Here is a 12647-nt window from a genome sequence, read left to right on the forward strand (position 1 = left end):
GCAATGGGCACCCGCCCAGCCCCAGGGGAACACAGCTGCTCCAGGAGGGAAATGACAGATGAGAAAGATGAGCATCCCCCCTTGAATGTTCAATTCATTCTAATAATACAGTCATTTTGATGGTTTCTGACTTGACAGTCAATACTGTAGTTAGAGTTTTCTAGTAGAGAAAAAAAGAATGTGAGGAGGGAGAGGAGAGTGGAACTTACCCAGAAATATTTTCAGTTGCATAAGAATAATTTTTTTTGTTCTCATGTGGATGTTTTTGTATAAGACTAATGGACTCTGATCCTAGCCTCTGAATGGAGAAGGTGATGTTTAATCCCTGAGTTGCCCATGAGAGGCGGAGAAAAACATCTAGGCCTAAATTCTTTTCTTTTAAGCAATGCTTTGGGAAAATGTTGCAATATCTTAACTGGCATATAATTTAAATGGCTTCAAACCTCTATCATTAAAAATGCACTGTACGTAGTTATAGTTATAATGATGCTTGACAGCTTAACTTTAATTGAAGAGAGGCTGAACTGAGCTGCATGACAGCTGTCAGTGCAGCTTTTTGGACCAGTTCACCTAACACACACAAACACCTTTTTCTAAGCCAGTGAAGATCTCACCCAGAATACCCTCAGGACACAATAAATATTTAATTGTATGACAAATATTTTATCTGCCTGAGGAGGCTGACAGGAATACAGGTGGTCAACTGAGTGCAAGCTGAGAAAAAACAGGTGAGTCAATGCCATACTCAAATGTTAACTTATTCCATGACGCCCAGCCTTTGAAGGAATACATCTTTTATAACCTGGGAGAATAAGGAGGAGGCTGCTTATGGAATTAAAGGTTCCCAGCTTCTAATTAGAAGGAGAGTAATTGCAGCATCATTTATAGAGATCTTAATAATTTATTTTCTTTTCTGGACAGGCACATTTGTGCTGTATAATTTTCATTCATACATATACAAATTTATAGTACTTTTCTTTGCACTACATATTTCTCTTCACTTTAATCCTTTATTTTAGGGTATATTTTGATGCCTTTCACGCAAGGAAAAATAAATAACGAAGAGATACTGAGCTTTGAAACTGACATTGAAACTGAAAAATAGAAAATTTGAATTTCCTTGATTTTTTTTTTCCCCCTTTTCTTCCATGATCCATTATTTGTTGAAGGAATGAAAATATGCAAACTTCAGCTCACTGACACCCAATTCATTGGTGATTTTCAGCCAAATTCAATAAATAAATAAAACAACGATTCATTAAGGAAACCATCAAACCACCATGCTTACTTATGGCCTGGAGCTTTTTTTTATTTCTTTTCAGTATTTTAGATGGGGGAAAAAAAAAATAAAAAAACTCCTCTACTTTAGGCTCAGTGTCTAAATTAGAGACAGTATCATCCAGACACATAGTACATCAAAGCTGAGACTTCAATTAATTCCAGAGTTATTTATTTAAATACAAGTTTCTCATTGGCAAACTACCTCTGACGGGCCTCAAGAGGAACATGGAGGCATTGAGGGGAATTCCATCATTCCCATCCTCCAACCTCCTCTCCTGGGCATAGGACCAACATCAAGAAAATAAAACAGTCACCAAATATAGCACAGTGGGCCTTTTCCTACTAATTACCTTAAAAATTCCCAACTGAAGAAAGAGACCCCACACAGATTTTCTGTGCCGCATGTTAGCCCTGGTTCATCTGAGTGACGAACCTCCGAAAATAAAGCTTCATGGTGGAGCTGCTGACACAACACAGAGCAGCCCCATATAACGAAATAGTTTTAGAACAGCCGATTGACTCCATCGTTTGGAAGAGAGGCGTTTTCTCTTTGAAAGTCTGCCTTTTGTATTGCTCACACTCCTCCTACACACTGCTCCCTTGCAGACTATTTGCTATTCTTAGGAGGCTTCTGCAGCTTCCTACATCAGATGGAATTTACCTTCATGTAATTATTTGTTCTGGGAGCTTTGATCTCTACTTCCCTTGTAACTGCAATGTAGTCACACTTTGAACTACAAGAAAGTACCAATTTAAGGCTCTTGCTGCAAACATCATAATGGTTAATCCTAACAAAAAGGTGTTAATTGGTCTCCTGGTGATTCTAAGCCGCAGTCACAATATGTTCTTATATTTGTTTACCACTGCTATATTTCCTCCTCATCCCAGTAAAAGTGCATTAGACCTGATAACCTCTTAGGCAGGCTTCTCGATTTCTTGGTTGAGGGTACGAAATAAAATAAATATATATCGATACAGGTGGAGCAGTTCTGGCCTGACCCATTGTGATTACTGACTACAAGCTTCACAAGAAGCTGTTTGAGGCTGTGTACTCATGGGTAAGAGGTAAAAATTTAGATGACTCCAAAACTCTTTCTGAAGCACAATAGAGCCTCTGTTCTAGATGAAAGCTGTTTCTTCACATAATGCATTCACTCAAACCTTTGGCCCTGACAGAGATTTCATAGAGCTGGGGAGAAGCATTATTCTGTTTCATTTTTGGATCCATCTCCTGCTCAGCAGTCCAAGAAATTTATACTGAAAAAATGCTTAAGCTCAAACTAATGAAAATTGCTCATCATTTTGGACTGTGCTATTAGGTTTTCAAGAGGTTGTTTTATTGTTAAATTGGCTGGTTTTATAACATAACCAGGGTAGAGAACACCTTCCCAGCAGAAAACTAAACTATGGTCTCTGCTGCTCAAAGTAGGGCCGCATATTTTATTTGTCTGTATGGAACATGGTGTGCTTTTAAGCAATCACTGTGCAAACACATTTATGGCATCACCCAATGGAGAATTAGGCTTGTTTGTTTTTTGTCTTACACAAATGTGGTCCTTATTTGTTTGTTTTTTGTCTTACACAAATGTGGTCCTTATTTTTAATATAACCACTAAATTCTGGTCAAATATACTATATCCATCTCTCAAAAATAGAATAAAGCAGAAGCGACATACGAAATAGAAGTGAACAGTTGAGGAATGGCGCTGAAACTAACTTTGTCAGGCCCTGGGGCTATTTCTCAGGGCAATGACAAAAGGACCAGACAGAACTGCAATTTTGTTGCTCAGCTTATGTATTCCTGGAGTGCAGAGGATCCGGCTGTTCAACAAAACATTACTCACAAGATAAACATGAAAATGGCACAGAACACCAGAATCCCACCACGCTCTTCTGACCTCCTAGGGACATTCAGCATTCTCAATGAGCGCCAAACTGCGAGCTCTCCCTCCCTCTTTCCCTCTCAGGCAATTAAAATATTTTTGTTTGCTTCTGCTAGGCCAGCCCTTCCCACTGACCAGTTCTCCTGAGGAGAGGTTTCCGGTTGTCCTTTCCTGTGATTAGAGCACTTCAGAGTCATACACTTAAAATCTGACAGGAGATGCCAGGAGAGCCCCTGCTGACTGAGGACAACTCTTGAACCCCAACTGAACTCCCAATTTCTCAGCTGAATCTTTATTCCCTGAATTATGTCTGTGGATGGACCATACTACACAGTATCTCCCCAGTGCACTCAAAATACCTTTAAGCCCATTAAGAGCTGACAAAATTCCATCGTCGTGATCGCTTCAAAATGGCACATAAGCGTGAAGGATATCAGTTATGGGAGAGGAAGCAAAGTCCAGGCTGGAGCCAAAGAAGCTTAGTGGAAATTGGGTGACCTGTGTACAGGATCCAGGCTGGGAGAAGTACAACATTTCTTCTTCCTCAGCTGTGAGCAGGGAGTTCACTCTCCCACCGCTCTACGTGTCCAGCCCAGGAGCATTTACTGATGCTTGTCCACCAGCAGAGGCCTTAGCCTGTTGCTGTGCACATGCACACACATTCAATAGCAAACTCATGTCCCAGGATTATAGCAAGATGGCAGCCCTGAAACAAAAATACTGCTATCAGGGGAAACATTTGAAAAACATTTGTTTTATTTTTCCACTTTTGCTTTGCATGACTTCCTACAGTCTCCTGAATATAATCCAGACCTTCAGCAGCTGCAAACTGTGATATCAGGCGTTGATAAATTTATTTTGTAAAATATCTGCAGCACTCTCATTTTATCACAATGCCGCCTGTGAGGAGCAAGGGACAAAGGATTTGTTTGAATTCCCAGCAATCCTGCAGTTTCAGTTTCTGTGTATTTTGCATCTGGGGAAGCTGACAGTCTCTCTAAAAACTTTTTGTTCTCACAGTTAAAACTTGAATCGGTGCCTTCTTTTTCTGGCTCATATACAATGTTTTGTGCTCAGCTTTCTTTGTTTTTTTTTTCTTTCTTTTTTTTTTTCCTTCTTTTTTTTTGGGGGGGGGGGGCGTTGTTTGGTTTGGTTTGGGGTTAGTATTGTTGTGTTGTTTATTTTTTTAACTACTGACATGAGATAACCAAACATTTAATGGAATTTTGTTGTGTGACAATTATTGGGTGTTTGTGTGTTGTTTCCTCTGACTGGCTTCAAAATAAAAAAGCGTTTAGAACAAACTATGCAATGCCTTCTCAGTTCTGATATTTGAAGGATATTTGCAGCCCCGCCTTCCTTGGAAAATAAAGTATTTTAAAAGGGCGACTTGATACAATAAATCTAATCATAATCATAAATCACACTTAAAAGTTACATTTCAGGATTATGTAGGCTTAGCAGTGAGTTTGAGTGTTAAAAAAAGAGTGCAAATTTTGCTATGACAACTGACAGGACAAAATTTGATATCTTTGATTTCAAAGTGTAATTCTTCGCTAGGAGTACAGATCCCTTCTATACCTTACATAAACATTCTCTTGAAAGCAGAGAGTTTACAAAATTCCGTCACAGTATTTTTTTTCTTACCTGGGCACTTCAAGCAAACTGCTTGAACCCTGAAGCTCATATTACTGCATGAACACACAGGTTAAAATTATGTGATTGCTTGGATTAGAGTGGAAGTGACTGAAACAGGTTTTCCACTTTTATAACTCTATCAAAGTCAAAACTAGCATGCATTCGTGTGTGGGGTTTGGGACTTTTTTGTTGAAGAGCAGAGCATATGATGGCAGTACTGCATCCTCTGTCTTTTTGCTGGGTTTACCTAACTTGGTAAAAAATATAAATAAAAATCCAAGGGAATAATATATTTTATGTCTGCTTGTAACACAGTAAAGAACTTAACAATCTTCAGTGTTTTCATCTTCTCAGAACATGTACAGAGGTAGAAATTTGAGGCAGGAAACTAAGCTCCAAAGAGCGTAAACAGTAGTTCAGTGTCACGCACAAAGGCTGTGGGAAAACAATCTTTGTATGAGATCTGCTCAACATCAAACACACACTTGAATCAGACCATGTTCTCACCTTTCCTTTCAGGTCCAGTCTTACCAGCACTTTCCTTGCAGCAAAACATTTTTTCTATCTTGAGCTTTATTAACTGATGTTTAGTATTCTGAGTGAATCCAGGGCAAAACTGCTGATGAGAGTCAGCTGTAAACAAGGGCATGATCAGTTACAAAGGTGGCAGCAGTGTATTTAAATTCCTAGCACTGTTGGTGCAGTACGTGTCGCTTAGACTGAGCAGTGACACCCACAGCAGATATCTCAGGAAACAGAGCACTGTCCTTTCCCTGTGATGTTCCTGGAATGAAGAAGCAATTCTTTCAAGCCACTTTTCTTGAAACGAATGTGGAGGAAAAAAATCACCTAGTCTTCACACTTCAAGGGAGAAACGCTCAGAAATCAGCTTACAATCCACAAGGACATGCTCCTTCTTTTCAAGTGTTCTCATACTTCCATATGCCACAACTCAGTAGATTCAGCATTTCTGATGAAGTACAAATGAAAAAGATGGGTCTGGGAGTAGGGACATTCAACACTGTTGTAAACTAAGACAAATCTTTGAAAATTAAACGATAACTGAATTAGTTCTGACTAGCTTAGTTTCTGATTCGCTGAAAGCCTGTGGATTGCACAATGGCTATTCATCTGCATACAGTTATTTCAAAATGAGGAAAGAAACCCTATTTTACTCTAAAGACAACATGTAAGATTGAATGCAGGCTCTATGGACGATGCCAAAATTCAAGACAGAAAGTTGGCCACTAAGAGCCTTGATTTCACAAGTGATCCTTTCCATAATGCACTCTTTCCCCTCCATATCTCCATTCCACAATGTCTTCATAACCTTCATAACTACCTCACCATCTTTTTATATGTCCTGTCCATGCTTCTTTCCCTTTTGTTTATGTGTCCTTGGCACATCCCTGTATTTTCACTGATTTTTTTCCTACACAATATTATAGGTCTCAAATACAGGTCACCTTTCGACTGCAGTAGATCCACTTACTCATATACCCCGTGCAGCACACCATGGTCCCCCAACACTCCTACCTACTACATTCCATTGTCCTTTCAGTTCCTCTCCTGCCTCTACAGCAGTAGCCATAGCAATTCACTCTCACTAATGCAGTCTACTGCATCTTCAAGGTTCTTCCCTGCTGTCTTAAAACCCCAGTGCTCTTCCCTAGCTCTGGCTAGGGCATTTGCCAACAAGTGGCATTTATGTTCCATAGCTGATGTAGAGCCACCCAGATACAAGCTGGTATGTCTGTAGCAGTAGGCCTGACCACACAGGAATTCAGGAATGGGAATGAGATGTGTATCAGCAAGCCTGCCCGCAGTTGCCTACTGCCTCTCAGGCAATCAGGCTGACATTGCCTACCAGATGCCTGGCAAGTCCAACAAATGGCTTTGGGGATGGCATCTGGTCCCCAGACCTATGCTGCTCCTGCCAAGAGCCATTCAGCATACTGGGATTTTTGATGGCTGTTTGCATGAAAGTGGGACTCGGTCTTGAATGAGCAGATGTCAGTCTCCTTCTCCTGTGATGTCTCTTCAGCTCTCTGATGACAGCTCAGTTACCACCACCTTCCCTCTCTTCTCTCTCATCCCTCATGCTTAGAAGCTGCCTCATGCAAAGCCAAAGAGCTCGCTATTCATTCACTTTGAAAAAGTCTGCCTCATCAAGTTGGAAATAGCAATCTCAACCCAAGGATGTGGAGAGGCCAAGTCCTCTGTCTCTCATTCTGAGTGTCCTGGAGTATCTCTGTTGTCCTCACTTGTCCACTTACATGTAACTGCTGGTTGCCTATCTTTTGGAGTGCATGCTTTGTGGGGACAAGGACTACATTTCACACTGTTCTTGTAAAGATTTGAACACAGTGATCCTGGGAAAGATATCAGGATCAGAGCCATCGGAACAGTTCAGTAAACAATCCAGTAAAGTCTTGCCAGACATTCAGTTTACAGACATATGGTGTTTGATATTAAAAAGCTGAATCTCTGCCATTGCACACTCAGCTTTGTTTTACACTTCAAGTCAGTTGCTTATGGGGAAGAAAGATCATGCAGCAGCAATGGGCAGTGAGCTCTTTTCCCAACTGTCAGTAAGAGGTTTTGATTCAGAACTTTCCACAGGGCATGTGGGAAGACCTCTATCTCCCCAGAGTGAAAGCACACTGTCCTTGCCAAAATGAGGTGGCTTTTCTGATATTCTGTTATCATCTTCTGCACTCCTAAATCCCAAGGAGTCATCTGCAGGCAACATTCCAAAGGGGATACTGAATTTTATTGACAGGAAAGTACTAAAGCATTGGTTCCCACATCCACTATCTGTAAAAGTCTTTCCCTCAGGGCTCACACAGGGAGCAGAGCTGTCCCTTCCTGCATCATCCCCACTGAGAACAATGCAGGGAAGACGGCCACTGCTAGGGAGGCTTATAAATCTCTGCTGATCAGTTTTGCTTGCCTTGAAGAAAGAACAAACACACATTCCTGAGATGAGTATTCCTAATTCATTAATGGGCCTTTAGAAATGTTCCAGCTGCATTATCTAAAAATAGAATCATAGAGTCATAATATGACTTAGCCTTCAAGGGACCTTAAATATCACCCAATTCCAACTTCCCTGCCATGGACAGCGCTGCCACCCACAAGCTCAGGCTGCCCAGGATTCCATACAATTTGGCCTTGAGCACCTCCAGGGCTGGGGCATCTACAGCTTCTCTGGACAGCCTGTGCCAGCAACTCACCACCCTCTCAGGAAAATACTTTTTCCTAACATCTAACTTAAATCTCTTTTTTTTTTTTTCTCTTTTTTCTAGTTTAAATCTAGTACCCCTTGTCCTGTCTCTATCAGACCATGTAAAAAAGCTAGTCGCCCTCCTTCTTGTAGGCTCCCTCAGCTCAGGTAACCTTGAAAAATAAGTTACCTGCCAAACTGGGTAAGCTAGAGAGGTGATTGCCCAATTTGCCTCTAACAGCTGGTTGGAAAGCAAGCATTCTCCCACCTAATAAGTTTGAATTCTCTGAAAAGGAGGCATTTACAATGAATTCCTTAGGTCTAGTGTTTATATTTGTTACTGGGACAGCCATCACTGTGAAGTCCTCTTTAAATTTTTAATCTTCCAGGCTGTGTGTGGCCCATCACATCTGCACTGGATCTTGTGTGTTAACAGGTAAATATTTCAGGGTCATGATGGCTTCTACACATATTTCTGTGTAGAAGCCATCATACAGAAGTCTCATTTGAACAAATTAGTGCTGCTAACTGACCTCAATATCTTCGTTATCACTGTAATCATGCCAATTAATTGACTCATTCCCTTTGCCCTGATTCTAAAAGCATAGGCAATACACCAGATGTAGCTTTCTTACGAATCAAATTCCTTCCAAGTCCTAGCCCATGCTAGGCAAACAGGTAACTGGTCAGCATTCTACTTTGTTATCTTTTCCAAATGTACAATCAGCCTTCTCTGTTCTGTCCACTCAAAATGTCTGTCTGCCCTTTGTGCTCTGTAGATAAAAGCTGTCTTTTCATGGCTCATGCAGCCACATACACATGGGAATGACTGTGTCAGCAATGCTGAAGGATGAAGTTCAAAACAAATTTTCTTCTTGGCAAAGCTGGTTTGGAAATTCTCATTTACCCCTCCCAAGAGCTACTCATTTCTCTGTCATGCCACAGTCTTGCGTGTCGCCAGTGCATGGAGCCATCTCAGTGACAGGTTTGCAGCATGAACCACAACTAGTTCCATCAGCACCACTAGAAGGGTGGTGGCTGGAGAGCAGGATGGGAAATAATGAATGAAAGAAGAGGAAGAGAGATTTCTCAAGCCGACTTAGTTGTTGAAGAAAGCTTGGAATGACTTGCTCATATGGAAAGATTTTTCTTATCTGCTCTCCTGCCTATTATCACCCCTCCCATATCCATAACGTGAGCCAGCACAGCTACATAAATATGTACGAGATCACAGAATAATCAGTTCAGCTACTGCTAGAGGCCTCAGATCAGACTAGTTCTCAGGAAATTTTCTTGATAAGAGGAGTAATTATATAGTTCTTTCCAGACTACCACTGCCAAATATCTAGTTTGAACACTGTCTGACTTTTTGTTTCAAACGGCTTTTATATCTACCTTCAAGATGTACTTAGCTGCCAAAAAAGACTCTGATGTCCAGCCCTGTTCTGTACAGAGAAATTGTGCCAACACCACAAAACCTACTCAGGCGGTACAACAATATCAGTTTGGAGTTGATTAATGGCAACCCAAAATTGAGTAGAGACCAGGTACAGTGCTTCTCTGTAGAACCTCTCATATCCTTCAGCCCTGCCAGAATGCAAGACTTAGTCAGTCTGGCAGTCTCACATAAAAGTCCACTTAAAAATGCAGTTTGTATGCACTTTCTGTGCAATACATACAGCCAGCTCCTAGCAGATGTGCCATGCAGTACATTTAGGCATGCATGGCAATCCCATGCCCTAAACACATGAAAGTTAATATGCCTGCATTAAACAACTGCAAGTGTGTGCAATACCGCTGAGCACTGTGGTGGCACAGTGCTTTTGGTTATGTTTCGTGTCCTAGGATTGCAGTGGAGAAATACGGAAGTCCAATGTATGTACTTCTGCCTCAGCTTCCCTGAAAATGCTGCACTGCAAAAATACAAACAAAACAGCAAGGTTAAAAACCCAAAACTGTACTGTGTAAAAGATGCTTAGTGAGAATCCTTTATTGTGTCAAGAATTATATATAAAATAATAGAATTAAAATTAAATATAAAATAATAGCAGAATAGAACTGTTACCAGCCTTTGGCTCATAACTATCTCTTTGAAGAACTATGAAGATTATTCAAGATTTATGCATTACTCATCTGAGAACTGCTTGTTTATGTGCACAACTGTGCAAAAAAAAAAAGAGAAGAAGTACTCAGGATACTAGTTGTTTACTGGATCCATGCAAAACCAGCAAGTTATAAAATATTTTAAGACATAGAACAAGTGGGGTTTTTTTGTTTGGTTGGTTGTTTTTTTCTCCCATGAAAGTTTCAGCAGAAAATACCAAGTGTATAAAACAAATATTAAGGAAATAAACTCAATGGACAGTGGGGTGACAAGGCCAGAAGTAGAGCAAAAGATCTGTGAAACATAAGTTTTATATCTACTCACTCTGAATACAGGATAACAAGGAGTCCTTTCCAAAGTAAACAGTTCTTAGACTAACACAGAAAGGATGAGATACAGTAAAATAAAAATGTATGGTAATCAAAGAGGATAGAAAAAGAAATGTGGCTGAAAGCAATGGCTGCTGAGCAGATAAGCCACTTGCAGGAAACATTTTAAAAGATTCTTCTGACAGCTTCAGAATATTTGCAAAGTCTGCTGTAGGTGAAGGGCAAGGAGAAAAATGTGGAACAAAACACTTAAAACTTTGCCCCTCAAAAAACAAACAAACAAAAAAATCCACCTTCTTGTTTTGCTTTACTTCCTTCAAGACACCTTGAAATCATGAAGTGTTTTAACACAAGAAAAGCAGAGATCATAAAAGTGATTGTTGCCAAGTGACAAGATGTTTAATCTTCTGCTTCAGTCGCCTCATAAACCAGCTCATGGGTAAATTTTGGTAGGACTAATACCATTAAATGAAATTTCATGTTCCACTGTGATTAGCTCAATTGCAATAATACCATCTCTGCATCTGAGAAAAGCTTAATTGCCTGCTTATGCATCTGTTTATCCATATTGAAAGAGATATTCCTCTCTTAGGAAAGCATGCAGGGAAGCCAGATAGCCACTGATGTGAGCAAGACCATCCTAGATCACTTCTTATGCATCCCAGAAGATGGACGAAAGCTCAGCCTGGACTCTCCAAGGATCACTAGAAGTCAGAGAACAGGTAGAGAGAGCAGTGGTGTGTGTTGTGGATTGTTCCTTCCCAGGAATACTCTGGTAAACTGTGACAATTGGAGTCTATCTAAGCTTGGGAAAACATCACTCCTTTAGCTCTGTGCTTTTGACTGACCCTTTTCTAACCATGTCAGTTAATGACTGCAGCTTTATGCAACATCCCCAAGTTTTGTTCCCATCATGCACTAAGCAAGTCTGCAGGGCTGACCCGCTGCAGTCATCTGGCAGCTCTCCTCTATCCATCTCCCAGTGTGAACAAAGCCAGACAGCAGCCAAGAACAATCTATGCCTTGTATGATCACTCACTTCCGCAGCCCTCAAGCTGTGTCACAAAAAGACTTTCCAGCAGTCGCTGGGCTGGGTTCACTGAAATGAAGATGGTTTCCTGCTGCTTTCTACTAGTAAAAAGTTATCTGAAATTTCTCCAAACTGATGCACAAACAAGTCTGAGGAGAACAAATAAAAATTCTGGCAAACTAGAAGACACATGATTCCAGAGAATAGGTTTCTGTTCTGAAAACAGGATGATTCCAGTTGCAGTGAAGTAATGGTGAATAGTTGCCTTACAAGCCATCTCGCTGGGAGCAAGCAGAGTATCTGCAAAACAAAAGTGTTGAGTCTCCATGGTGAAATTGCTTCAATACATATTCCCTGATTTCTTCTTGTTGGTTCTTAGGAAGGGCAGCAGTCTACTTGCCCAGAGTTTTGTCTGCAGCTGATTGAAATATGTGCCCTGGATTCATTTTGTTCTTAGCATCTAGCTGAAGAAAAAAAAAGAAAAAAAAAAAAAAAAAAAGCCTGGGATGATTGATATGAGGATAGTGCTGGAGAAAGTCATTTTACAACTTAAAAACATAACAGATTTCACTTGGTGCTATTCAATGGGAAATTGAAATCAAATACAGTAGCAGAGCAATCTGTCAAAGAAAACTTGTTTCTCTGAGCAGCAGAACCCACTTAAAAATACATAAGTCACCAGCATATGAAAGAAATGACGTTTTCATTTCTTTCGGTCTTCATATCTTAAGGATATGAGATGTAATGTATAAAATCTATTATTATAAATCACAGAAACTGTGAGTAAAAGGCAATGGTTACACAGGTTACTCCGTGCATTTGAGATTGTTCATTCTTCCCCAAGGCTTATCTCTGAGCCACATCTGTCTTAGTAAGAATGACATAATGGGAAATTGTTACAGGTTTGAAGACTTTTTAAAAGGATTAGGCATTGTGCTTCCTGCATTCCACAGAAAATAACAACTTACTATCTTCATCTCCAAAAATTTTTCAGGGTGACATATTATCAGGTGATTTGGAAGAAAGGGCACACTGTAACATAGTGGATTTTTACAATGACTGAAATAGTTTGTCCTTTAACATCACTTATGGTGACACTACAGTACATGTCTTGCAGGCAAGTGAATCTGTGAATAACTTGAGTTGGAGTTTCTCA

Source organism: Tympanuchus pallidicinctus, unplaced genomic scaffold (genome assembly GCF_026119805.1).
Source record: "Tympanuchus pallidicinctus isolate F22 unplaced genomic scaffold, pur_lepc_1.0 scaffold4, whole genome shotgun sequence".
NCBI lineage: Eukaryota > Metazoa > Chordata > Aves > Galliformes > Phasianidae > Tympanuchus > Tympanuchus pallidicinctus.